General features: G+C 34.7%; 1 long non-coding RNA gene across 10 annotated transcripts in view; it reads right to left on the reverse strand.

The window, feature by feature from the left end:
* LOC109950907 overlaps positions 1-27,757 on the reverse strand; it is a 207,493-nt gene that overhangs the window by 119,012 nt on the left and 60,724 nt on the right. For 7 of the 10 annotated variants that reach the window (XR_002273169.2, XR_002273177.2, XR_002273175.2 and 4 more), the window contains one exon: positions 17,143-17,233. The exons of the other annotated variants lie outside the window; for them this stretch is intronic. This is a non-coding gene — a long non-coding RNA (uncharacterized LOC109950907). The remainder of the gene's footprint in view (positions 1-17,142; positions 17,234-27,757) is intronic. 10 annotated transcript variants of the gene reach the window in all.

Genomic DNA, 27,757 nt, shown 5'->3' on the forward strand with positions numbered 1-27,757 from the left:
TCAGCTCGGCAAAAATCTATGCAATCTTTCAGCTCTGAGGTTTAAATTCCTCTATCTTTTCCTTTAAGGTTAGGAACTCAACAAGTTTCTCTTAATTGTCCAGTTGTTGTACATATATTATGCTGATCCCCTCCATGAAACCTTTGTGTCACAATCACTCTTGAGGGAATCATGCCAATGTATTACAAAATCAACATTTTCCAAACATAGCAGAAGTGCGTTTTTTTCTGCAGATTTGAAAATAGCTGGTAAATGACTAGTCATTTTGCAAGGGTTTATAACATTTTCAGTTTTAAGTAGACTGCACGAATTAGGCAAGAAATGCAAAGTATTTATAGCAAGTGACAATGTACCAAAATAAGAGAACTTTAGAAGAACTGCTTAATCATAGATGATCCTATGCCCTTGTTTCTTCCCCCCAGGACAAAGTGTATTTCCCCAGAAAACTAGCAGAAGGCCCAAAATCAAAGTGCACTACTGCAGCAATACCTCTGACTTTAAACCCACAGTTTCTACACTTGCAGATTTCACTCAAAAATCTAGTTGCACTCACTAACCTTTCAGAAGTTATCCAAACTCCAGAGGTTTTATCAACAGTTGGAGAAAAATGGTTATTACTGCACAGCTCACTGTTACTATATCCTTTTGATGATGCTCAAACATTTCAGCAACCATTTCTTTGTCAGCTATTGACAAAGTGGCCAGCTGCAAGACACAGTTTCTTAAAGATAACCTATGAGTGGATTGGAATGAAATCCCTTCATGAGAAACAGCATCTAGGTTATACAGAAAATCAGCCATAATATCTGCCCTATGATGCCTACAATCTACCCGTGTTTTCACTGGGGCGAAAGGGTTTAATTACTCTTTTTCCTTGCACTTGGTTTAATGTGACTCAGATTTTAGGAGTTTTGTAACTGCTTACTTTACACTTTGCTGCTACAATACTTGTCACTTAAAATTTCAAAATTCTTACAATTGCCACTTTTATTCATACCTTTGATCACAGATGATACCTTGCAAAATGCTACTAGAGGCTTCTGTTTATGATCCATTCTCAAAATTAACATTACATTTTTGAAAGCCACTCCATTATGATCAGCTTACATTTGCTCTTGATTTAATGGCATATTGTACAGGATAACTACAATACTAAAGATACAAGAAACTATAAAAATAAACTAAAAAAAAAAAATAGAAACATGCAGTTTTACATGAAAAAATCAAACTAGTTCCACTGCAATTTTTTTCAATATGAAAAGTTATTAAAGTTATGCTTATTGTCATTGAGGAACAACACAAGAAATCACAGGAATATTCATAACTGTGAGACTAACAATCTTAATAAAAATTTTGTGCACAGTTATCACAAACACAAAGTTGTTACAAACACTCCTCCCTCTTTCACCTTTCTTCCACTGTATCCCTGCCCTGGAAGAGACATCAACCCCAATGTAAATCCATACAGAGAATATAGACCTGGAGTCACTCAAATACACTTTATTCAGGAAGATGGATGTAAGCCAGCTCCAGTCTGGAAGCAATCTAAGCACGTTCATACAGTGTTGCATGCAGATTTATAAGCCCTGCCTCTCAATGTTGATGTTCCCCATGATGTTCACTAGAGGCTTTGCTACTGTTATTTATTTTATTTGGAATGCACTCAGATGCAATGGTGATGAGCCGCAGTACAAAACCCTGTGAGAGAGAGTGACAGAGTGTGAGACAGAGATGAGAATGAGAATAAAGGCATTTTTATTACATTCGTCTCAGTTTGAAATTCATAATCCTGAAATTCTCTGAACAATGGACTTAAACTACAGTCAGCAATTCAAGAGGAACAGATTCCTCACATGAGCCTCTTGGTGTGTGGTGCCAAAAGGTCAAAAACATTGAATACGATTTAAATGTGTAAGTTGAGATACTGAAGAGAAACCACACATTCTGAAGTGGTGTGAGAAATGACCACGAGCCCTTTTAACACTAGTTTCTGTCACAAAGCAAATCTTCTATAGCACCAATCTCCTGAATATACTTCTCTATTGCACTGGTTAAAAATGTAAGGGAGGAAACTGCATCATCTTACAGCCTGAATATTCTCTGTTCTGCTCTCAAGGGATCTTAACATACCCGGCTTTGGGCACCTAATTTTCTTCCCTTACTTTGGGACATTGCAAAACTGAGAAATAAATCATAATATTATATACTTTATTGTAGTAAATGCTTTCTTAATCTATTTCTTTCACACATATATATAAAAAATATACTCCACACTTACATTCTGTTTCTCCATGTGCATAAAATTGCCACAAATAAAATGAGAGTCACCGTTTATTCTTTGTATCATATAAGAAAAAAAAAATTTAAACTTTTTTTTGAGTGATAAAATAGAAACAAATTTTATAATTTATGGTTCACAGGATGCAACGACTGACATTATATAGAAATTTAATCAGTCTTGCAGAGCTCACAGACATATCACAGTAGGAGGTCCTTTTGACATTTCATGGAGAACTAGGCAAGATGAGGTACAATATGTGTGAATATTTCAGTATGTTATGTATTTTCTTAAGCTTTTATCCTTTCAGGAGTCATTGTCATTTTGAAGGAATCATTCCTTTAAAAAGTTCTAAATACATGAAAGACAAACTTCAAGATTTGTTTTGAGCAAAACAGAGTTAGAAATACTTGCAGAGGTAGCCAATTCCTTCCTGATATGAACTCCACAAAACTGAGACACTTCTTTAACACCTTTTCTATACCCCTTGAAATCTGTCAGGTGTACAGCACCTGGCTGTAGTCACATAATCAGGCTATAACCCTAATGTCATGTAGAGTTATGACTGGGAACATTTCACCACAAAGTCTATCATGGGTGCAGGATGAAAAAGTCAACTCAAAGCCTTACCCACCCACAGCTACCTAATTTCTACATTCCAAGCAACAAAGAACAAAGCCTGAAGAGGGGGCTATAAAACTATTATTTTCATGCTAAATTTTAATATTCTTATTTGCAGTATGCTGGTTTCTGTAATGAACAGAGTGCTATAATTTTACTTCATCCAGCAGTATTCCACTATTGTTGATTGAAGCAACTTTGCCTCTGAAACAATTTTATATCAGAGTGTCATAATTACATTTATAACTGTTTAGTAAACCTACTTGTACACTATTATGATATTAGTGCTTGTTGGACAGAACATCTGAAGCCTCAGATACTTTATCATAAGCGTGTGAGTATGACTGTTTTTCAGAAATTCTCATTAGGAATGTAGGCAGCTACATAAACATTTTGATAATGTTATCTGATCCATTATTAAATGTTTTGCTGCTATTATCAAATTAATAACCTAATTTTTCTTATTCTCTACCATTTTTTCTTATACCCCAAAGTTGTGGGTTAAGTATACAACCCACAGTATTCCCTTTTTTAATGGAATCAAATTCCATCTTCACAGAGCTACCTTAGGAAATAAAGATAAATATAAAACACTAGAAATAGCTCAAAATTATATATCTGGCCAGGTAACCAGCTTAATACAATATTTTACTATATTATTAGGTGACAATCATTTTTGAGATTATGAAGTAGGAACAAGAATCACAGCCGTAAATGACTTTGAGTGAAACTTTTTTTAAGAAGTTTTTTCCCAGTGAAAATATGCAGCATTTATTTCTTTGTTTTACTTCAAATTAAACTATGTTCTATTAAATTGCATGCAGAAAAAGCATCAACCCAGTATAGAGCCTAGTTACAGTAAGCTAATGATTAAAGGCTGAGGCTGAGCTACTACGGTCTGATGGCTGGCTGGAGACGTTTTCATTCCTATCTGCTCTGTTCTCAAAAACATCATGAACCACAGATAGAGCCATGAATATTATAATAAACCCACAAACACAAAACCAAACCCAAAAATAGTTACGTGGTAAAATTCTGGGTTAAGTAATAGCAAAGACAGAGTTATTCTTGAGATTTCAAAAGTAAAGGGATCAACCATTCCTTATATTCATGGATTACATAACTTTGTCCTTTTACATCCTGCCATGTACTGTAAGCTTATTTGATTTTAGACAATCAAGAAAATTCCATTCTAAAATAAAACTCCAACATGGTGGCCATTTTTCTTTTTTTTTTACTTCTTTTGGTTCAATATAATTAAAAATGTTGGCAACAACCAACCTATTTAAAAAGCATAGAAACCAGTCATCATCTTAGAAGTATTAAAACCAAGAAAGGCTAATTTTATTTAAGCTAACCTGTGCCAGGATAAGAGATCAACTCATTTCCAAAGTTTTGTGTGGCCTATAAAAGTCCACTTATGGCGTATGTAAACAATGTTTTAATATACCATTGTTAGATCTGGGAAGTTGCAATTTGGGTTTACATGTCAGTATTTGTCAACAAAGCACAAAACTTCATCTGGAGAAATAGAGCATGAAATCACTTTCTCACCCTGCTTCTGTGCATCATACCTAACAACACTGAAACTTAAAAAACCCCCACACCAATACTTAAGTGGTGTAAAAATAAGTTGTCAGATTATTTTCTCAACTCAGTACCAAATCCAGAAGTACACACACTTCTGTTAACAGCTAGAAATCTGAACACTTCACTGCAACTGCTACATTACCTTTACCTCCTATTTTTCATAATTAAAAACAAAAGCCAAAAGAACCACTAAAAATTAGCATGTTTAAATTCTACACATCTATGAGAGCATAGGAACAAATAGAGACAAATTTCAGTTGTCTCAGGATGAAGATCCACTTATTAGTGAGAAGTCCTGTTGACCACTGAAGACTTAGATGAGTAAAAATATTATCTGGCTTCTGAGAAAAGTGGGCTAAGCAAAACTAACAGTCCTACAAAATTCATTGGGAGGTTCATGCAGGCTTCCAGAAGAAGCACACAGTATTATTCCTCTTTCTACAACTTCAAGAGAACCAGCAGAGGTTCATCAAACTAGCCATCTTTCACTTCATTTAGAACCTCACTTGTAATGTGGCACAGCATAAGTGAACAAATGATGAAAATGTGCTCTTTACAAGGCAGTATTTTGATTTAGGAAGAGAATTACCCACAAGGTTTTTGGTTTAAGACATCAGATATACAATTACAATAAAAAATTAAAAGTAATGTTCTGGATCAACCTGCTTAAGCAGTTGAAGAACTATTTCAGGTTTTTTATTTACCAACATCCTGCAACTCATAGATCTCCATTTCCTGATCTGGCAAGATGCAGCTGTACCAAGAGAAAGCCTTTCTTAGTTAAGTCCTTTATGTGAACATTACAACGTATGGAAAAATCACAGTTCAATCCCCTCTTGCTTCTACATCTTATCCAGGGCTTCCAATCAACTCCATCTGGTTTATGGAAAAAAAACCACTCAAACCCCAAAATTATCAAAAAACACACAAAAAAACCTCAGTGACAACAAAACCTAACCACTGAAGAAACCTAGCTATTGAAAGAAATCTAGGGCACTCAAAGGAGACCTAGGGTCTACTTACTACAGAAGCCACTTAAAGGCTTTCACAATTCTGGAAGTTTTTTTCATGCAAGGAAAGAAAAGGTCTCAAATGAAGGCTCCTATCACCCTATTAAAAGGTGACTTAAAAGGTTGCACTTAAAAGTATAAATTAAAGTTTCTTCATTTGTAGCTGCTTACTCAGGCCTTCTTCGGCTAGCACAGCTGAAAAGAAAGATTTATCAGTCAAACAGCTCTGTTCTTTTCTGCTTTCTGTTGAAGTTTCCTCTGCCCTGTCTTTTTCTTTAATCTTTTGCTTCTTCTGCTTACTCCCTCCATATTTTTTGTAATTATTGAAGGAAAAAGAAAGTAGGTTTTAATCTCTACTCCATGTTTCCCTAAAATAAGAGGGAAACTATTGTCAAAAAGGGATAGAGACTGGATACTGTGATTAGCTGAAAATTCTTGTCATCTGCTCCAGAGATGGAGCCATAATTGTTATTGCTTCTTGCCTGGAAGAAAGGTGTAAAATTGTGGATCTTCCCTGATGCCTCTTGCATCTTTAAACAGACTGCTTTAGTCACCAAGGTGCTCAGGCTGGACCCATCCTGAACATTTAATTCATGTTTAAAGAGGGAAGCTCTTGCACAGTTGTAAACACAGCTAACATTTTTGTGGGGATTTTCAGGTTAAGGTGTTCACACATTGCTTCAAATCCCTAATGGAACTTGGAACTTGTAAATTGTGAGGGAGATGAAAAGATAAACATAGGAGGAGTTAATAATACAAAATTCAGGCTCTTTGCATTGGATCATTAAGCACAATTAGCTGCAGCACCCTTGTTACAAGGCAGTAAGAGCAAGCACTTCAGATGCAATAAAAGGCAGTACATCACTGATAACCAATCTATATTCAGCTTACTACCACCTGTAAATGCAGGCAATATGGTTCTTTTAAAGAGGCTTGGGAAGTGGTTCCCTGGATACCTTTAGGGAATGTGTACTTTTTGAATTAATTAATCACTGGATGTCATCACTGCTCCACTCCACTGCACATGAAACAGCACTTCTCTGGCACTTGAAAATCTTAGTCAGAAAGAGGTTCAAGTAAAACAGTTTAAGATAAATATAACTTCAGTGCAAGAGAGATTAGCAGGAGTTAATTCCAAATGGAAATGGGGGAAACAGTGCAGCTTTCATACTGCAGATGAGTTTCCTTCATTATTTGCATTGTTTCCATGCATATCAACTTAGAAGATTTTCCTTTTTTTCCTTTTAGTAATATATTGAGTGAATGATCTTTTGGGGAGGTGATCTTGGCAGACACATATTGCAGGAACAAAAGCTTTTTAAGTTCTCTACCAATGTACATTGGCCCTGAGATCCTAGCCAATACAGTGGTTTATAATGAAGAAAGACAACATTTTTCCAAACAGAGGTCTTTTTTTATCATATGTACAAATAGAGGTAGCATAGCAAAGCATGAATTTTCACTGGTGACCCTAAGGCAGAATGTGAACCAAGGTCTCCAGAGGGGAAAGGGTAATGCACTACCCTATTGCACCACCAAGTCCCCTTCACTTTCCAATTATCACAGAACCTCTCCTACTGCTGTGACATTCTCCTTGCCACATAGGTCAAAAAGTGAGTTACTGTCAAAAGTGATTAATCTATCAGCTGGCTCAGGAATTCCATAGAATGAAATGAGTGGTGCTTGTCCCAAGTATGGTTGCAATACTACAGATTTACTTTCAGGCTTTTTATATCTGAAATCATGACTGTTTTCTCTTTCATATAGTATCATGTCCTATCAGATTTAGAGACATCTTGTAAGAGGGAAAAACCTCTGTGGTATCTCTCTCATAATGAATTTCAGGTTTACAGGTATTACAAACCAAAGACCTCTGCTGAAATCCCTTTATTGCTAATGCATAAGATGATGTATGAGAGGTCTGTTTCTCAATATTTAGCTATATTCTAAATGTGATCCAAATATATTTTTGGGGTTTTTTTATAGCACAATTTTAGTTATAAAAAAAGTAAGCTACTTATGAACTCAGAAAAGCAACATATGCTTAAAACTCAAAAGGTCATGGTAGTTTTTTTCCTCCCTAACTTTCCTATATCTTGCAGATCATAAAAATAAGTTTCAAGTGACCCTCTTCAATGATTCACAAGACTAGCTTAGTTGTACAAAATCCCCAACATTCATGCCCTGATTAAAATCATATTTTCACACTTAACAGATTTACTCTAATGTTGAAAAGTCATTTTCCCAAATATACTTTCAATAATATGAGATTTCTCTTCCTTGAAGGATTTAATAATTTAGTACTACAGATTAAACAACACTGCATGGTTTCAACCTGTGAACCCTTTTTGCTCCCTTTTTAAGGTTATTCACTTCATTTTGCCTCAGTGTCACACAAGCTTACTAAAGATGCTAAATATTTATTAAGTTCTTGGCCTCAATGGTATGAATCAGTGAGTACAAAATTATGTGTTTAGCAGATTAATCAAAGTCTCAATTTTATACCAACAGTGAGTTGCAGTTATTTTGGTGTCTAAATACTTTCCTTTATCCTAAACTTACTGACACCTTCCAGCTCCACTTCAGGATAAAAACAAACAAACAAAACCAACCAAACAAACAAAAAAAACCCCAAAGCAAGCACAAAACTTACACAATTTAACTTTAGTACTTTAATACACTTGCTCATTCTGACTGTTCTGTAAATAAGGTCTGTAAGTCAGGATGCTGCAATAAAAATTTGCCTCCAACTTCAAAAAAATTCCACACAGGGTTCTGCCAGCAGCATTGATCCCACTGCGGTGGTATCCGTGCTGTGTCATCACTGCCCTGCCAATCCTTTGCATTTGCTTCATGCAGACTTAGTGGGTATAGAATAACTGTTATAAAAACATTAATTTGCCTCTTTACTAAATATTTCTTCAAAACAAGTTCTGTAAATTTGCTGCGTATTGATCACACAGACATTTTACAATTTTACCTTTATATCTGTTCATCAGACATCAACTAACTAATGAACTGTTGCTAAAAGAAAACACCCAGTGGAATCACAGAACCATTGGGTTTGAAAGGACTCTTAAGATCATCCAGTTGCAACCCCTCTGCCATAGGCAGGGACACCTTCCACTCATATTATGTAACGTTGATACATCAATCTTTAAATTACAGTATTTTAAAGGACCCTTTAATTTTATGTATTACATTTTGTTTACAACCAAGATGTCATTGCAAAACTGATTCACAACAGAAAGAAAAGGAATAATTGCTTAGACTAAAATAAAGTAGCAAAGACCTCAGGTGCAATTTCCTTAAAAATCCATCACATTTTCCTTTAAAATATCTAATGCTAATGTTTTGGTCTGAAAAACATGCTGTAATTAGCTAGAACTACACAGTAAAATAACTTCTTAAAGAAGTTTCAAAAGCTACTTTTTTTTAATCAGTTGAAATATGTAGATAATGTGTTGTTTTGATTGCCTATAATATTTAGCCTTCATCAGCTGCGCAGAGATTTGCTGTGATTTAAAATCCCTAGAATTTCAGCTAACAACATGGAGTTTCTTTGGAAGAAGGAAAACATTTTAAAATAGCAATTACCACCGTAATTGCAAATAGCTGAAAGTTTTTGAATGTTTGATGGTCTGATTCTAGGCTTGATTTGCAATATCATTCTTGATTGCATTCCTCTGTAAATCTTCTGCTGACATTTAGGGTTTGTTGTGGGGATTTTGTTTGTTTGTCTCGTGGGGTTTTTGTTGTTGCTTTTGTGTTTTGGGGGTTCTTTTTGTTTGGTTTGGTTTTTGTATTACCAACATCGGTAAAAAACATCTAAAAACTGGGGAAAGAGTAAGTGAGGAGAACAAGGAAGGATGAAGGTAAAGAATTAAAGGCCTTTCTCATGGATATTCTGTCTTTTTTCAGAATGCTTGCAGAATATATTCCAAAGGGTTCTTCTAAGCAGATTTTATAAAGAAGTTATCAAATATTTTTAGTGCGAATCAAAATATCAATAATTGCCCTAATAGATTCCTCTTAACTGCTATTCTTTATTTCATTTCACTTCAGAAGGGAAACAAAACAAAACTAGATCAGCTCCAGCCCCTTCCTCCCTGCTTCCAATTCAAAGGAAGGCAGTTCTTCCTCAGGCTGAATAGCTGTAGTCTTAAATGCATACTGCATATCCATACATAACTTTCCCTTGATCAAATTTTTGGAAAATCTAATTGCTTGGTACCATCAATTGTATTGATAAGAACCATAGTAATTACAATTAGCAGAAGGAGATCTGTGAAAGGTTTCACAGTATTTTGAAAGGACTTTGGTATCACTAATGGCATGCAGTTTGGAAAACTTTTTCATATTTGATAGTACTTCATGCATTTGTATTTTTACTTCTCAGAGAGGGTAACTACTCATGGAGCAGTGTATGTCAATTTAGCAAGAACAACAACTGACTATTCCTAGTGTTCATAATACAGATTACAAAATAATATCAATATACATACAGAGTATACACTATATTTTACAATATTTCAGTATTTAATTACCATGGAGAGACTGAGGGAAATCATAGAATGACTAAGGGCATGTCAGAGACAAAGATGAAAGTGTTTTGGAAGGCACAGTCTGATGAGTCGTCTTTTATGACTGTTAAATTCTAAAAAAAATTCCTTTCACTCTCCTTTTAAAATTCTATTTTTTAAGCACATTCACATTTTTATATATTTGCCCTTCAGGCATTTTAGGATTGTCTGATGGAATAAGACAAAAATGGCATCTTTCAGGAAGTGAAGTTTCAGTGCCAGTATCTTAAATATTTTCCTTCTTTCTTTTGTAAAGTTTCATGTGAGTAAAATTCAAAAGTTGAAGAAACTTTTTTTAATTGCCTCACTTTCAGATTTGTAAACTGCATGTGACAGATCAAAAATCATTTTTTTGTTTACCCTTACCTGCAAGGACAGGAACTTATAGTTTTTTAGGTCTGCAGTGATAAATTTGAACAAAGTTTTGCTCTCGGTAACATTTTGTAACTGTTTTTAGTAATTGTCCAGAAACTGTTAATGAAAAAACAGACAGAGAATATCCCACCTGTTTTGAAAGTAATGCCATTATAAGCAAGGTATGGTAATTATTATCTTCAGGGTTATGAAATTTACTGAGCATATGGCAATTTACATTTACTTAATTACATGTAAACTTAATTAATTGGTAAGTTTACCTGTATGTTTACTAAAATTTGCTCTTCTTAAAAAAAAATGAACATATTAAGGGTTAATATTAGAGCACAACAGAAATATGTTCTTTGATAGGAGAAAGTATATTAAAAAATCCTAGTCATGGGTGCTTCTTACTACTACACATATTTCTAAAAATTCAAAGGAGCAGCCTAAAAGGTTTAAATAGTTTACCAGCAGGTAGTAGATGTTTATGGAAGGACTTCAGGAATCACATATTTTCTAAACTGTTGCTCTTAAATGTCTGAAAATAGGTATTTTAAAATTGGACTGCTGTATAATGCCCAGAACATAGGTTCATAGTGGAGTGTATGGCCCCTCATAAATTTATTTTGTAAGAAATAATAGATAATTTACCAAAAGTTTGAAAAAAACCCCTTTAAATACACCTAAATTCATTGGGATTATATAAAAGAGGCGAACTTTTCTATAAAAAGAGATCATGCATTTGCACCAATTGCAACAGTTGCAAAATAATGAAACAGATTATATAAGAGAGTACATTTAAGGATCACTAAAATCTAAATGTCCTCATGATCAGATCACTACTAGCTTTTTTGGGGGTTTTGTTTGTTTGGTTTTTTTTAATAAAGAGGAAATAATAATGAAGGGATTTTTTTTCCAAGGAACATTTCCAGAGAAGCCCAAATAAGATTTTCTTATGCTTTACTCATCCATAAAAAGCTTATCAAGAATGTTGCAATCATACATGATTTTCTTCTTTTAGTTTCCTATATCTATGTAGTTTTCAATCTTTTCCTCTTTTGTTTTCCTAATTTTATATAGGTTTCTTTTACTTTATATGAATATACAGTATCTGGTAAAATGGGATCCAGATGGTAATGAATTTTTCATACTAGATAATATAAAGTAATATAATAACGTCAGTAACATGACAGAGCCCTCAGTCTAAACTGCTAATTCCTCTTTTCCTTGAAAAAGGTGCACTGTATCAACTTTAATAATGTGAGAGATGCATTTTGTTAGTTAATGCCCTCCGTGGACAACTATATACAATTAATTCACCACCCAATTACAAAACTGGGAAATTTTCCAACTCCTTCACCTGCAGACCACACTAGTGCCACAGTCCTCTTGGCTCTCTTCATGGAGATCTCTGTAACACCTTGCATGTGCAGTAAGGCAACTTTACTGTTAATAACATCCAATCAGCCTGTCAAATAAAATTATTGTCTCAGTGACAAGTCATAAAGACAGCTTGAACACACTATGGGTCAGGAGTAATAACTGATCTCTCGAATATTTTTTTCCCATGCTATGAACTTTGTACTTCAAATGAGCATATCCCAACTATATTTCAGAAAGATCAGGCACAGCCACTTCAAAGCCCAGTAACTGCAATACAGTCATGCTATAAGAAAGACCAGTTCATTTCCATTTCCTCAGACTTCCTCACCAATACACTTTATTAATGGGCTTAAATCACATGCTTTGTGAGGCAAATGGGTAGGTGAATTTGTGTTTAGGTTAGTTAGGATGCAGTCACAGACTTTCCTTCAAATAATCCATGTAAGAAATATTCACATCTTCTTTTGACCTTAGCAAAAAACTTCCTTCTGTTTTCATGACGGAAATTGTCGTTCTATTTTAAAACTTCTTCTGTGAGATATCACAGACATTCACATATTTTTATATGTCCATTTCAAAAAAAGGAAATACCATGTCTAAGTTTCTGAAAAAATATTAGTCCCTGTATAATTTTTTCATGTTTTTTCCAGAAGTTGTTTTTTTTCTTTAAGTTCTTAAGCAGTTTATAATGTGATTGTAATTTTCTTATATAAATTTCATGTCTACTAGGGCATGAATGTGAAAGACAGAGAAATTAGTATTTTTTATTACTGAGCTGTTTCTTTCCATCACAGAAGGAGAAAGAGACGTTGTTGGCCAAAAGTCAACATTACAAACAGTTTAAATATGAACCCTATAGAAGGGAAAAAGCTTGCTGGCAGGTTTCTTAAAAACAGATCTTCCTAGGTAAATTATTTCTTTGGTGGTCTTTAGCACAGAATAGTGTAGGTTCCAAACAGCCTCCCTGAATATTCTCTCCTGTCCTTCCCAGAGAAAATTGAGTCTAAGATCAATTATTATTTTTTTATAGATAAGAATACGATCAAACTTAAAAATTCCATGAAATCAAGAGGATTTTGTAGTGTGGCTACAGTGCAGTGTGGCTTTCTTTAGGCAGGATTAAAAATCAAATTAGAAAATTTATTATTCTACAGAAATAACTAAAGGTTCACTCTCATCTTTATAACTTCTAATGAGCACAGCAGACCACTCACACATAAAGTAGTCAAGATTGCTCTTATGATAAATAAAATGGTAATTTAAAGTGATAATTTATATCAACACGCATATTTGGATAAAATAAGAAGGAAAGAGTAAGATTTACAAATCAGGTGAGGCATCTGAAGTGGGACTTGGATCAAATAGTTTTATGTAATGTGAAGATGTAAAAATATACACATAAATACATAAAGCTTTTATCACTAATCACTAAGTCACCCAGCATCCTGCTTCCATACAACTCTAAAGGTACACCAGACCAATCAAAGTGAGGACTTTGTTACCTAAACCTGACTTAAATTCTCAGACTAAAAAGTTCCCTGATATATCTTCACTGGAGCAAACAAGTTCCCTTACCAGGCATTCCAGAAGGAGCCCTGGCACCTGACCTGCTGCGATAGATTCCCACTGAAGCTCTCCATGTATCAAACTTTTAGTATGCAACGTGGAGACTCACATAGTCTAAGTGCTTTCACAGCTCCAACTCCCTGAATGAACTCTCACACGCATATTCAAAACAACCCTAAAAGCTTTCAACACAGCAACCATGTGAGATTCTCTTTTAGGCAGCAAAATGTGAGTTACAGCGTTGGCATTTCCCTCATCAACACCAGCCATTAATTTCCAGATGAGTTTATTTTTGTGCTATTATCAACATATCCTATATTCATAGACAATAAAAATAGCATTTAGGCTTAATGGCAACAGTATACTTACAGGATATGAATTAACTACTGAGAAGAAAAATACTATTGCTGACAGAATTCCCCAACACTTACCCTCACAAAAGGCACTATCAGCATATGCAGAGAAGCTCAAAGAGATTCCACATTGCTAATATGGAACTAGTTTATCCCGCAAATACACAGTGTCCCCTGCTGTGATGAAAGGAGACATGCCCAACACATGAAAGTTGTGCTGAACAAAGAAAGAGGTTTTAAGAAAAGACCCAATTGTTATAAAAGTACAATCCTAACAGCTCAAATGATTACCAAGAAAAGCAATACAGCCTTGATATTTAAATTCACCCTCAATTTAATAATGAAAAAAAAAAACGCATAAGGAATCAGTGTCATATATTGAAAATTATATTATTTGCTGATGAAAGTAACCATCATAAGTCAAACAACCAACATTGTCATAACCATCTTCAGTCATTTCTCAACACACAAATCTGCAACTTGTCTGCAAGTATGTACCCCTGCCATACAAACAGAAATTAGTTTAGCTGCTCACTGAATTAAAGTCTCATGTAAACACTAAAATACATTGGTTAAGGAGATGTGTTGAAAGATCAGTTGATAGTGTACATCAAGCAAACATCACAAGGAAATGGGGTAGACAGACAAAAATATTTTTCAATTTCAATATACCATCCTATTGAAATAATCAGGAAAAAACCCTATAAACTATGAAAAATTCATATACATATGGTCAGTAATTTTAAAACATTCCAAATGTTTTTATAGGGATTTTGCAATTTTTAGTACAAATTTTCTAATAATTATGACCAGAGGGGTTTTTTTAATCTGCATTGCAAAAAAAAATTCACTTCTCAAACTTTCAATTATCTAATTGCAAAAATGTTAGAATTCATTTTTAAATTAAATTAGGGGTCTTCTAATACTAATACTTCATACTAATGCTACTTCTAATTTCAAAGAATGAATTATTGAAAAATAATTTTGATGGATAATCCCAAATCAAGTTCTACCATCAGCTTTTCTGGGGCTGAGAATAAATTTTAATTGTAAAGCACAATGTGTTAATACAGTATTTCCTTAAAAGTATTCATTTTCATAAGAAAAGAAGAAAAAATACTGAGCCATAAAAATCTACTAATAATATTTTTCAATTGAAAAAATATTTTCCATGGCGTTACTTTTTTTCTACTTCAATTTAGAAAAAAATTTCAAAAAATCAATATATTTACCACCTCTGCAGAAATTCTACAACTGATAATTTGTGCAAACTAAGCTCACTGAAAGCATCCAGCTCAAATTTTTCAACATATTTATATCTAACTTTTTTTTTAACCTTGTTTTTCCTATTCCGTGCAGGATTGCAGGTCTTTAGAAGAAAAGTCTTCAGAAAATGGTGGAGTATATGCTCATTATTAAATACCTTTAGCATTATATAGTGATATTTATCAAGGATAAGAAGCCAAATAGTAAGAAATGTTACCACAAACTAGCCTTGAGAACATGTTAATTTAATTAATTAACTGAAGATAAGTCTCTACACAGCCGTTCAAGAAGTTCAAGTAGTTAGAGGAGCATGACACATCGGAAACAACAGCTGCATTCTTTCTTATCTTGCTGCCTTGGAGTTTGTGTTACTATTATACATTTCCAGGATTGCACAGCTTTGCCAGTCCTGACAGTCATATCTGATTCTTGGTTTTGCCTCAGCTAAACTGTGGTACCCATGAGTAACCTTTTTCCCCAGTTCCCTACAAGGGTCTGCTTCTTGCTCCCTGGTGACAGCAGTGGTGGCCTCATTGCCTTGGTGTCTGACTGTTCAGGCAGCACTTGCTGCTCTAGCAGCTGCTCCTGACTCCTCAGGGAAACCTCAGGAAGAGTATATTGATTCAACTAATTCATTTTAGAATAGCAAACGATTTTAATGGAGGAAAGATTTGTCATGATATGCATGCTCAGTCTGATTGGGGAATGGATTAAGGCCCCATTATCAAAAAGAGACTGCTTTCAAGGAAACATTTTTTTAAATAGCATGACCCAAATTCACTCCCCAGAAAGTGTGGATCACAAGGCTTTCCCTTTGCATGAGCAATGATTTCATTGCACTATCAGTACCAGCTCTGTTTTCATGTGATCAAGAAAAGGAGACATTTCCATCTTTAGAATACAACATATTCTAATTTCGGGAAGACTAAACCAAAACCTTTCTTTAAATAAGACAACTGATGTGCTTGAGGATATGTATCTATCTGGATTTCAGCAAGGTATTTCATAAAACACCACATGGGGAAAGGTTAGTTAAAGCTGAAAACACTTAAGGCAAGCAATGAAATTGAAAGGTGTATAAGGATTGGCAAAAGAAGAAATGGCAATAGGTTATTCTGAAAGGTAAAACATCAGGCTGAAAGACAGTTACCAACCAAGATGCAAAATTTCACACAAGTTATTTATAAATTGGAAATGAAAAAAAATTAGATTAGAAAAGTAAGCTTCTAAAAGAAAGTTCAAGAGAAGATTTCTATCAGAAAAAAGCAAAAACTTCTAAGATGGACTTTGCTAACTTTATGGTGATAAAATGAGAAAATTGGAGACCAAGAAGGTCCCTGTTGGTATTGGGTTTCCAAGTTTGCCACTCCTTCTATTCTTTTACCAAATTCTGTTCTCTTAACCATCAGGGTATCACCACATTCTGAATGTAGCCCATGATTTCTTAAGACATGTTTATCCCTAAATTACCTGATTTGAATTCCTCAGACTAATAGTCTTAGAACTTATCACTCATGATCCATTGTAATAAGGTCCCTCACTCTCAAAAGTCCATTTAAGCCATTTTCAGTGAAAAAGTAATCAGTGCATTCCTTCACCACCTCTAGCTTTATTGCTGTACCTGCTTTCCTCTCATTCTTATTAGTTGTCCTTCTCGATTTTTCATCATTTCCTCCTGCTTTGCTTTTTTTTCTTAATCTTATTAGTATTTGTTAACACTGTTTTCCTTAGCAAATATGAGGAATGCCAATAGCAATGACTCATTCTTTTACATGCATTACCGGCCAGATTCATAGTTCAACTTTTTTTTAAAATACATTAACACTACAGATTTGGGAGAAACTAAATAAATGAGAAGTATATATAAGCCTTTCTCCTATGTTCTTGCCAACCTGAAAAAAAAAGCACTACAAATGTAGTGGAGCACAAAATCGGGGGTAAATATTCTAGTATTGTACTCTCCATTTGCATATTCTGGGTTTATCTGAAGTTCATCATGCCTATTTCTGGATTTACTGTATATGAGTAAGACATGTATAATCAACCCCTAAACCAAATTTCTTTCCTGCTCCGTGGGCAGGTGTTCTGCAGGCAGCTGTTCAGCATGTGAACTGAAAATTAAAAAATATCCTTACCTTTTAGGTGGATCTGTGATAAGGCTTTGCTCTGCTGGAAATTGCTCTCATAGACATCATGCACAAGCCTTACAGGCTAAGAAACCAGTACCTAATAAAAAATTCAAAGTCACTGCACGTAATAGGTAATGAAGTGCTGGTCCTAGGCAGCAGCACAGGAACTTCAGGTGTTTGCTTAATATTCACTAAGCATATTCCGAAATAGTCCATGCACATTTTCAAAAATTTCTTTCACATAATGCCACACTTTTTTCGATTCTATAAAAGACATTTGTTCAATAATATCCACTAAGTAGCTGGGCCTGGGGAAAAGGTATCATTTGCACAGGAGTATTTCAAAGACATTTAGCAGAAAATGATGTATCATTGAATGCAACAATCCAGAATACTGTAAGGCAAAGCAAATTAATGTTTCCATTACTCATATTTCATTTGCAAAGGAGAATTTGAATTATTAATTTAAACATTTTTAGAGCCTAAATAGTACAGACAGAAACACATGAAGAGGTTAACATGCAATGATCATATACGTACATTAAAAAATGGAGTGCAGTTACTGACTTTCTGAAATAGTAAAATAACACACAAAACAAAATATATGTTGTGGTTTGAACAACTAATTTTTTTTTTTTTTTTTTTTTTTACATCTCTAGTCACTTAGTTTTCAGAATTTTTTGCTACCTAGCTGTTATATACTGTAAACTTCTAATGGATGGTTAAGTACAGAAAAACTGAAATACAAGGTGAAGAAAGAAGTAAAACTATATAGTATGGAAGAAATTGGGCTGTACTGAGATTCCCACCTTTTAAGAACAATAAAGCCTAAATATATGGTTCAAAATTTTAAAGGTCTTTAAAACAGTCATTCACTTATATAAAAATACACGTTGGTTTGGTTTATAGAAAGATGTTTTTATATAAAATAGCTTCCTGACAAAATGATTTCAAAATATTGAAAAATAATATCTAAATGAGTAGGCTGAATCTGTCATTCTAACTCCATCAGAACACTCTCTTCCTTGGTAAGAAACCCTCTAACACTGCTAAGTCTCCTTTGCAGTCTTTGAGCAGTGTGGATGGACGTAGCCTTAAAATATCTTTAGGAAAATGTATAAATTACACCTCATTTCTTCGTAATCCATACTAAAATATACATAGACTTTGGCATAATTCTGTTCCCCTCACACAAAATTAGGAGATCCAGGAACTATTTGTCTCCTCCCAGAACACAATGAACCTTCTCATTGTTTTCTTGTGCTCTTCTATAAGCAAGAAATTTAAGGAAACACACAAATGTGCATGTGTGTCCATGTGGATGTGTCTAAGTGAACCTCAATGGAGAGAAAACCTCATAGCAAAAGATTAGGAATAAATTTTTTTAGGAAGAAAAAAAATTAGAATTGATTTGGCTTAAAAATATTCGGGCAACAGAGGACTGTTCTTAAACTCTTGGATTGCTTTCCAATGTCCAGTACTATTCCTCACTTCTTCTCAAGGGAGAGTGAAAAAATTGCCTATCTTTCTTGAGAGGCAGAACCCTGAAAGACAGGTAATGACCATTCTGATGCAAGATCATAATACCACAAACTCTGAAAACTTGATATGTAAGTTAAGCAATAATTTCAGGGATGTGGATCTTGTAAAATGGTTATGTTCCCCCATCTTCCTAGGACATCTTTCAGTGCTAAGATAACCCTGATGTACACACAGGTAAGACTCATACAGAAAAAATGCCATAAGAGAGAAACAGGAGAAAATGCAACATATCCATCAACAATCAAACATGGGCCAGGCACAAGAAATATACCCAAGCCAGTTCAAATACAGGTAGAGCACTATTGTAAGTCTATTTTTGCATGCCCGTTTAAATTCTGTAAGCCTCCATAAATGCAGTTATCATTACCATTGTTGCCTTATCATTCTCAGTGATTGCTCTCTTTCAGTCAAGTACAAAGGCAGGCTGAATATAAATGTTTTGTCATAAAACTGCTATTCAAACAATAAAAAGGGTTATAATAGTACTAAAAAATCACCCCCAGGGCTGCAGCACAGACTGGTAGTATGCATATTCAGGCAGCACAAAGCAGTTCTAGTCACATACTTCTACCCATAGGAACCCTTCCACTGAATCCGTACTTAATATCAGCGTGCTCCCAAAAATGATCCAGATACTACCAGGTAGTCAAGATAGACAAAACATTTTGGAATGTCACTCAGAAGAACACAGTTTAATAATACTGTGAATTTGTGTTGAATTTAGCAAATATCAACAAATTTAGTTAAAGTCTTTAATTTTTAAAAAGAAAAATGCTTCAATTACATTTTCTGCCTTTATCCAAAAATGTTTTTGTTGGTCCCAGATCTAGCCATGTAGTGCCACCCAGGGGCCAACTGCAACATGCTACAACACTGCCATCTTGCCAAACAGCCTCAAAAAAGCCTTATGCAATACAGCCCAGACTGTCTTCTGCACAGGCTTGAGTATTCTTTTTAAAATGTCTTAGATGTTATAGTATCTTTTTTTATTCTTTTTTTTTTTTTTTTTTTGGTAGCATAGAGACAAGAGAGGTAGGGTCAGGTCAGGCAAGGAAGGGTGAAAGAACATGTAACAAGCCAGGGACCACCAAAACAGACTAATTAGTCCCATAGAGTGACCGGATGGTTATCTGATCAAGAAGGAAAAAAAAAAACCAGGAGGAGAAAAAAAAAGAAAAAAAATAAAAAACCCCACAGGTAGAATTTAAAACAAAAGGTTTATCAGCACCAAAAGCCCACTGCCCTGGGTAAATGTGCTTCCTTGCAACAATAAAGACAAATAAAGTACTGAAAAAGGATAAAGCAGGAGATTACAGACCTAGCTGTGGTTTGATAAATGGCACTCTACTCCACTCTGCTTATTGTGTACTTCATACCTCGCTCTTGAATATGGAAGAGAATTTTATTAAAGATTTAGCCACGGTGGTGGTGGTGACTGGCTCACAGTAATTTTCCTACAAAGTAGTTTAATCTATCACAGGGCAGACAGTGCACCTTCTTACCATGTATCATATCTGTCTATTGAGTAAGTGCTATCCAAATCCAATTTCTTTTCATTTTTAAAACCTGTGATGCATATTCAAGATACATTTTCTTTTTGTCTGTGGCCTAAATTAGGTGCTTTATAAAGAAAAAAAATTTTAAAAAAGTGAAGTAATAAAAAAGACTGGACATTTTCTTTTTTTTTTTCTGAGATTCACTACAGTGCTAATGATGCAAAACAATGGGCATGTATGGTTGGCTGTCACTGCACTCACAACACTGTCAGTGCACAGCCCCACCTCCAAATGCTGGCCCCAGCTCTTACAGGTGAAACTTATAAAATCGCTGCAATAAAGCCCTAACTTCCTATGATATTTCAATGCTTATTTTCCACATTTAATTGAAATAATAATCACTGTGGTTTTTTTTATTGAATGATCTGAGGCTGGAAAAGTTGTTGGTTCAGGCAATCAAAAACAGAGTCTAAGCGTTTAGAAATTACAGAATTTTTTTCCCCCACAATGAAACCTAAGATACAGCTTCTAAAAGTTTCTTCATTTTAATTGTAAATGACTCTGTAGGATTCACCAAGAATCTAAGAAATTAAGTACTTCTGATAATTTCTCAGTTCTGACAAGTATTTCCTCCCAGTCTGTGGCTTTTGGTTGGGGGACGGGGATTTTTTTCATTTCCTTACTTCTGTGGGTCTGCTGAGAGTGTTTGTCAAACTGAGAGAGAAATTAAAGAGATCTAACCCAAAACTGTTACATCTAAATACATTTCTTTTGGAAACTACTGTTAATATATAATACAGTAATTCTCCAGATCTGAGCATGAAGCACATCCAAGCATAAAATATACAGGTAGTTCTACAAACATTTCAGGGGCAACTAAAGGTGACAGAGTTGGTCCTTTGTGATTTGTATCCTCTGTGTATCACAGTCTGATTAATTCCCTTTGTTGAACAGTACATAAGATCAGTGTATGTATTTCAAGGTGATAATCAGAACATTAAATCTAATAACATTTGAATTTATGCCTGCTACAATGTGGGTGATTACCAGATGTTAAATTTACTGTGCTAAGAGAAAATAGACTTATATATATGACTGGATTTTACCTAGAGTAGTTTCCAAAGGCAATCTTGGAAATGTGAGCCTTAGCCCAGAACTAGCTTCAAATCTATTCCAGCTTTGGTGCCATGGAAGAATCTTTACAAGTTGTATCAACAAGAATCTTTCTTTCAACTTGATCTTCAACATCTCTGACATATGCAACAGGCTGAAACAGCTATCTCTAACATGTTTTTTTGCATGATGCCCATGATACCATATTTTTCCCTTGGACTTTCTGTTTCTAATCTCTGTCTTCTTATCACAATATTTTTCTTTCATAATTTAAGCAGCACTATCCTAGTGCCTATAAACATAGTCCCATTCAGGTCTGAGACTTCAACAACAGCAGAGAGTACAAAGAATGGTGTTCATGCACTCAGTAGTAATGATTTTCATTATTCTCTACAAAAAGTGGGCATGACTAAAAATTTCAGTCCATATTTCATGCTAGACAGGTCAGGTTAGTGTACTCTGAGTTTGTGGAGATCTTACTACTTCCTAGCACTTGTTTCCAAAGTCTTCCCTAATCAGGTCCCTACCTCTATGAGGACCAGACTTGAACTCAGAGATTAATTTAAAGGATTGCCAAAATTTTAATTTTATCATGGGATTTCTTCACAGATTCCATTAAAGATTGTAGTTTTGTCTAGTGAACAATACACAGCACACACTTTGAATGAAAAAGCACAACCTCTCTTTATACAATTTCAGTTTTTCCTGTAGTGTTAATATACAGAATCTCATTATTGCTTTTATTCAGATGTAAATCACTCTATGTCCTGTTTCTTCCAAGCTGACAGTTTAGTCATCTTTGTCTGCATTTTCCACTACTGATTCTGTGAAGGGTGTTCTTTGAGGTAGCACTCAGGTAGCAATGTCCTGTGAAAGCCTGAAAATACCGAAATTTGAAAACTTAAAATTGATGCAGTTACATTCTCAAAAGGCACACTTTCCGTGGACTTTTTGTCTTTATGAGTGTTAAAATTGTGGTGCTTCCTTTGGTCTTCAAATGCTGTTCTGCCTAATGTACTTTATACAGCACTGCAGACCCTCGACTGTATCCACAGCATCAGGGCACCGCCTACTCTCCCTGAGCATCTTCTTGCTCTTACTTTACTCTCGCTTAGGAAAATAAATGACATTTAAAATTTGGATTGGTCAGTAACTTTCCAAAGCCTTCTCTCCAAGGTCCCTGACCCATTAGATTCTCAGAGAAAGGACTCAATCAGCTCCCCACACATGCAATATTTAAGCTTGCCTTTAAATAATTCTCAAACACTTTTAGACTTTCATCTTTGCTTAGCAAATGCTTAGAAAATGCATGGGGTTTATATTTATATGGAATTGAACACTCTTTGAATTTCTCTAATACAACTAGTCAGCTGATTTAAGTGAGAACAACTGAAAACATCATGACTGTCATCCTATCAAAGGAATTAACACCACCACTTAAGTCTTTATTCTAAGATATCTATTTTTTGCAGTTACTTGCTGAAAGTGCTATTTAAGCCTTATTTTGGTGTCCTACACATCTTCAGAGAATTTGTAATGAGTAGAGTTATAACAAATCTCCTTTTCCATCAAGGATATTTTCTCAGTTATATGTGGTATTTTATGTCATTTTACTTGTGAAATTACATTTTCTTGAGGATCTATGAGCTCAACAGAGGCCTGTGTTTTTGTTATCCTAGTTTCAGTCATTCTCAACTACATGCTACTAGATACTACACATTAATGAAGTACAGGGCATAGTAGGACCTTCACAGCTATGGTTTCACACAGAGAAGGCCAAAAACATGTGGACAATAGCATAGGCAAGACAACCAAAAAAAGACATCACAAAATCACTGTCAGTAAGGATGCTGTCCAGATTGGCAATTATACAAGCAAATGTGAGCAAAACTAGAGTTAAATCTCTGCTTACATGAAATGTCACAGCAATAAGGAAGGATACTCAGCTTCTATGCTGGAAGGAGAGAGCTAACTCAAGTATGCCACTAGCCTGGGGAAGAGGATACTGGACATTTGAAGAAGATACTTTGAACACAAAAAGCAGCAAGTAAAGCAAGAACTAAATAAATTAGTATCCTGACTTTCACATTACATTGGCCCATGTAATTACAAAAATGAAAAAAGGAACCAAGGTGATAATAAGTCCAGGACTACCTCAGGCCACTACAGAAGTTTTGAAAATCTGTCACTTTGGATATAAGAAAAATGTGATTGGACATGAAACATCTATCAGCCTAGATATATGCAGAAATAACTTGCTGTAGGAATGCAATTACAGGAATGTTGCAAGTCAGAAGCATTGACAGAAAGCATGAAGGGGAAAAAATGGCAAGATAGCTGTTAAAGCTGGATATGTGGTTACTCACCATTACATTCAAAATGTTACATTCATACAAACTTGGGACAATATCTGACCAGAAAGGAAAAAACCCAGTTAAACAGAAAAATCAGAAATCAGTAATACACTAAAGAAAAGTCTTATGGTACTTTAGATTAACTTGCAAACTGAATGATGAGAAAAACTCATTTGGCTACACTGCGATAACATAAACCTCCATATTGAGTCTGAAACATTTTTAACATGCACTTGTTTTGTTGGCAAATGCCTTCATTGATGAATTATATTAGAATCACTGCCATTCTTGAGAGAAATTAAAGCTATATTTTTCATTTCATGCAGAGGTTGGGCTTTTCCTGAGACATCTGTATAACCTTAGAATTTTAAATTGCAGCTATTGCACACCCACACACCTCTGTCTTATTACACCTTCATTGGTTTGAGAAAAACCCTTGCTTCAGCCAGACTGTGGACTAATCCCTAAGGCCAGATCATTCATTGACAAAAGCAGGAAGTACTGTCCTCGAATATTAGTTCAGGCTAGCCTCCATATTTTAGCAGGCAGATTGTATATATCTAAAAATATGGGTTTGCATCCCTTGAGATGACAAAAAGCACCTCAAGCACTTACCTATTCACTTAGTTTACCACTTGATGATTTTGAAACCTAGGTTCCTTTTGGGAGTTTTTCATCATAGACTACTTAGAACATCTCTCTCCTCTCTGTTATAAACCACTATGTGGATTTTGCACTCTCAATTAGAACAGTACATACTCCTTTCATTTTCAGTAAATGGGTCTGAAGAATAAGTTGCATTACTTCTTACTTGACAGAGGACAGTATAAATTAGAGCAGTAAGAAACTGCATTCCAGTAAGAAAGTAAGATTCAGGTGAAGGAATCTCAATATTACACATCAGCAATCAAAGATGATATAAATTTGTCATTTCAATACAATTTAAAATTAACTATTAAACATTAGTTCAAAATTCAGATGAAATTTTGCAAAATCTAATTGTACTGAAATATGGATATATGGGTGTCATTTCAATATAGAGCCAGGTTTTTGTCATGGCATACATCCATAATACAATCCTTATTGAGGTATTACAACTTCAAATAATATAAAACTGATTTGACTATTTCATAAAGTATTTACAGACAACAGACCAAACCCTGTAGTTCTCCTAAATTAAAGCAGCTTTCTTGAAATCTAGGTAGCAGCACAGACATGGACTCTAACTGAGAAACTGACCAAGGACAATTTTCCTTATAGGTAAAAGTTACCCTTTTAAGAACTTGGAATAATAGGAATACATGCAAATGGCTGTTAAATTTGTATTGATTTTCCTATGTAAGGCAAAAATAATCTCTGTCAGAGATCTAACTTTGGTGCAAGGATCAATGGACATGCCAGATGTATCCAGATATCTGGCCTCACACCTTCCTGTTCCTTCTCAGCTACTGCTGTCAAGATTTATATCCTGTCAAGTCCATTGCAAGCACTTATTTCTTTAGCCTCCCCTGCAGTGTTTGGTTTTTAGACTGGACCAGCAACACTGAGTAAGACAAGCAAGACATTCAGCATGTGACAGCTGAGCTAAGAGTGCTGCCTTGAGGTGGGGAGTGTCCACAGTGCTCTCCAACCTGGATAACTCAAACTTCCAGCGAACGTTTGGAGTGTTTAGTGACCAAAGGTTCAACATAATTAAAGAAACAAAAACTATTCATTGAAAAACACACACAGCCTTCACACTGAGATGATACTCAAATATATATGTATAATATACATACTTGGTCCCTTTATGTTTCGCATACATGTTGGACTCTTCACCATTTGAGTGAAAACTTGGAAGAAATTTTAAAACACAAGTATGTTGATGTTTCTTAGACTCTTTCAAGATTTTTTCTGAGAATTTTTTACATGTTTTTTTTCCCCCCTTACAAAGAGAACATTGTTCATTTACACAAGTAGGTTCAGCTGTTATGGTTATATACCCAGTAAACAAAAACATACAAAGAAATTTATTCTTGTTGAAAAAAAACTAATAAAATCTAGGAGATAGTCACAGATGCAGGAAGTTTCCTCTGTCCTTCATGAGTTCATTAAGAAAGTGAATAAGGAAATTACCTCTTCTACCTATGTATGCAATATCAGCTTTATCTAGAAACAGCATGGTTTCATTAGTATCTGTCACAACATTAGCATTATATAAGAAATTGCTTGAAGCCAATATCCCAGGTACAACAGTCCTAAACCCTAGGAAAGGCCAGATATAAGCTATGTAACACAGAGTATCTTTGCATCTTATGAATGATGGTTTATTCCTGGAAAATTTTACTCTTCTTTCTTGGTCTCATCTGTCTAGGACATATAACCTATGGCTAACATATAACCTATGGCTAACAATGTATTTTTCTAAGCTAAATTACTGAAGACATAATGATATCCAGAAAGTTAAAAAAAAAAAAAAAAATCACTGAATTATATTATTGTTCAATATAAATATTTGCCCAGAAGTGTTTCTCTAATCAATATTTAAAGTGAGTCAAAGGAAGTTTAATAGCTAAATCTTGCTCTCATTATATGTCATCATCCTTTATATGATATCCTCTGAAGCTATAGACCCCTCAGAGGTTGAGAGAAGCAAACAATTAATTTCACAAAATTTTCATATGAAGAAGATTCTCATTTGAAAAAAAATATGACAAAACTGGATTAACATTTTCATGCATTCAGGAGGGCACTAACATAATGCAACAATTTCTTTAATAATGAAATATGCTTTGGTCCTATTATACGTTTCAGAAATAATTATATCCTGTCAACGCACAAAAGAAAATGAAATCACAATTTGTTCACAAACAAAAATCATTGTAAATCATGACCAATATATGCATATCTATTTAGGACAAAGACTGTACTTAGGAACTGTGTGCGTATTTGTGTGCACACGTGCTTGTGCATGTATTGTTCTGGTGCTTCTAGGAATGAGTCCTGATCTGGTGTCTGCTATTTCTGCCCACATGCCATTGCAACAGCCCTGTGCTGAAATCCAAATCAAATCTGTATTTGCACTATAATTTTCAGTGCGCCAATGAATAAAACATTCCTGTTTTCTTTCTGTTATGAAGTTATCTTCTGTTTTGTGAAAAGCGTTACTCAACCCTCCCATACCAATGTGATATCAAACCTTTTTGCAGCGTAGAGTCACCGATGAGAGCAAGAATCAAAGAATGAGATGACAGACGCTTACAGTACTAAATAATTTACTAATGGCATATTTGTCTCTTCAAATGTCAGTTCTGACCTGAGAAACCAAAGCAGCAGATGCTACCCCAGACACTGACCCAAACAAGGGTCTCTGCCCAAAACATCTTACTATGAAAGCACAAGACCGTCAGAAATTCTGCTACTGAGGGACAGAGAGGAATGCTACAGAAAAAAACACTACCAATGGAATTGTCAGTAGTCTTTAAATACCAGTTGGGTTTTTAATTACAAATTATACTGTGAATGTGCTATTTTTAGGCTCAAAAAATGAAAGTTGCCTGGGGGAATGAATGCCTAATTTCTGCAGGAGCTCTGTATCCGAATCAAGTTTTACAGATAATTTTGCATACATCAGTCGAATTTCTAGGTAAAACAGAAATATATTTGAACCCACATAAATGCAGAGTCCGATTCACTTCACTCATTAGTAGATTAAATGATTATCATATGGGATTTTTTTTAATTCAATGCAAAAAAATAATCTGCATTACCTCTTCAAAATCTAAATACCATTTTAAAAAAAATGTTTAGGATGATAAAGTTCTAGTTAATGCAATATTTTCTCTATAAATCTTGATCTGCTCTGGCAAAATATCAAAGATGGTACAGAACCTCTCAGATCAGCAAAAATCAAATGAGCAGTTTTAGTCTCAATGGCCATTTGCTGTGAATCTGGGAAAAATACATTGCCACATGGGTACAGTTACTCCACTGCTTCCCCTGCTATCATACTGGTGCTTTGGATGACTACAAGAGTCATGACAAGCTTAATAAAAAGATGAAACAATCAAGAGTCAGAAAACAAAATAATTAGAAAAATACTATGTAAACCAAAACTAAATGCAACAAAACCCATTA

This window comes from Corvus cornix, chromosome 3 (assembly GCF_000738735.6).
Source record: "Corvus cornix cornix isolate S_Up_H32 chromosome 3, ASM73873v5, whole genome shotgun sequence".
In the NCBI taxonomy this organism is placed as follows: domain Eukaryota; kingdom Metazoa; phylum Chordata; class Aves; order Passeriformes; family Corvidae; genus Corvus; species Corvus cornix.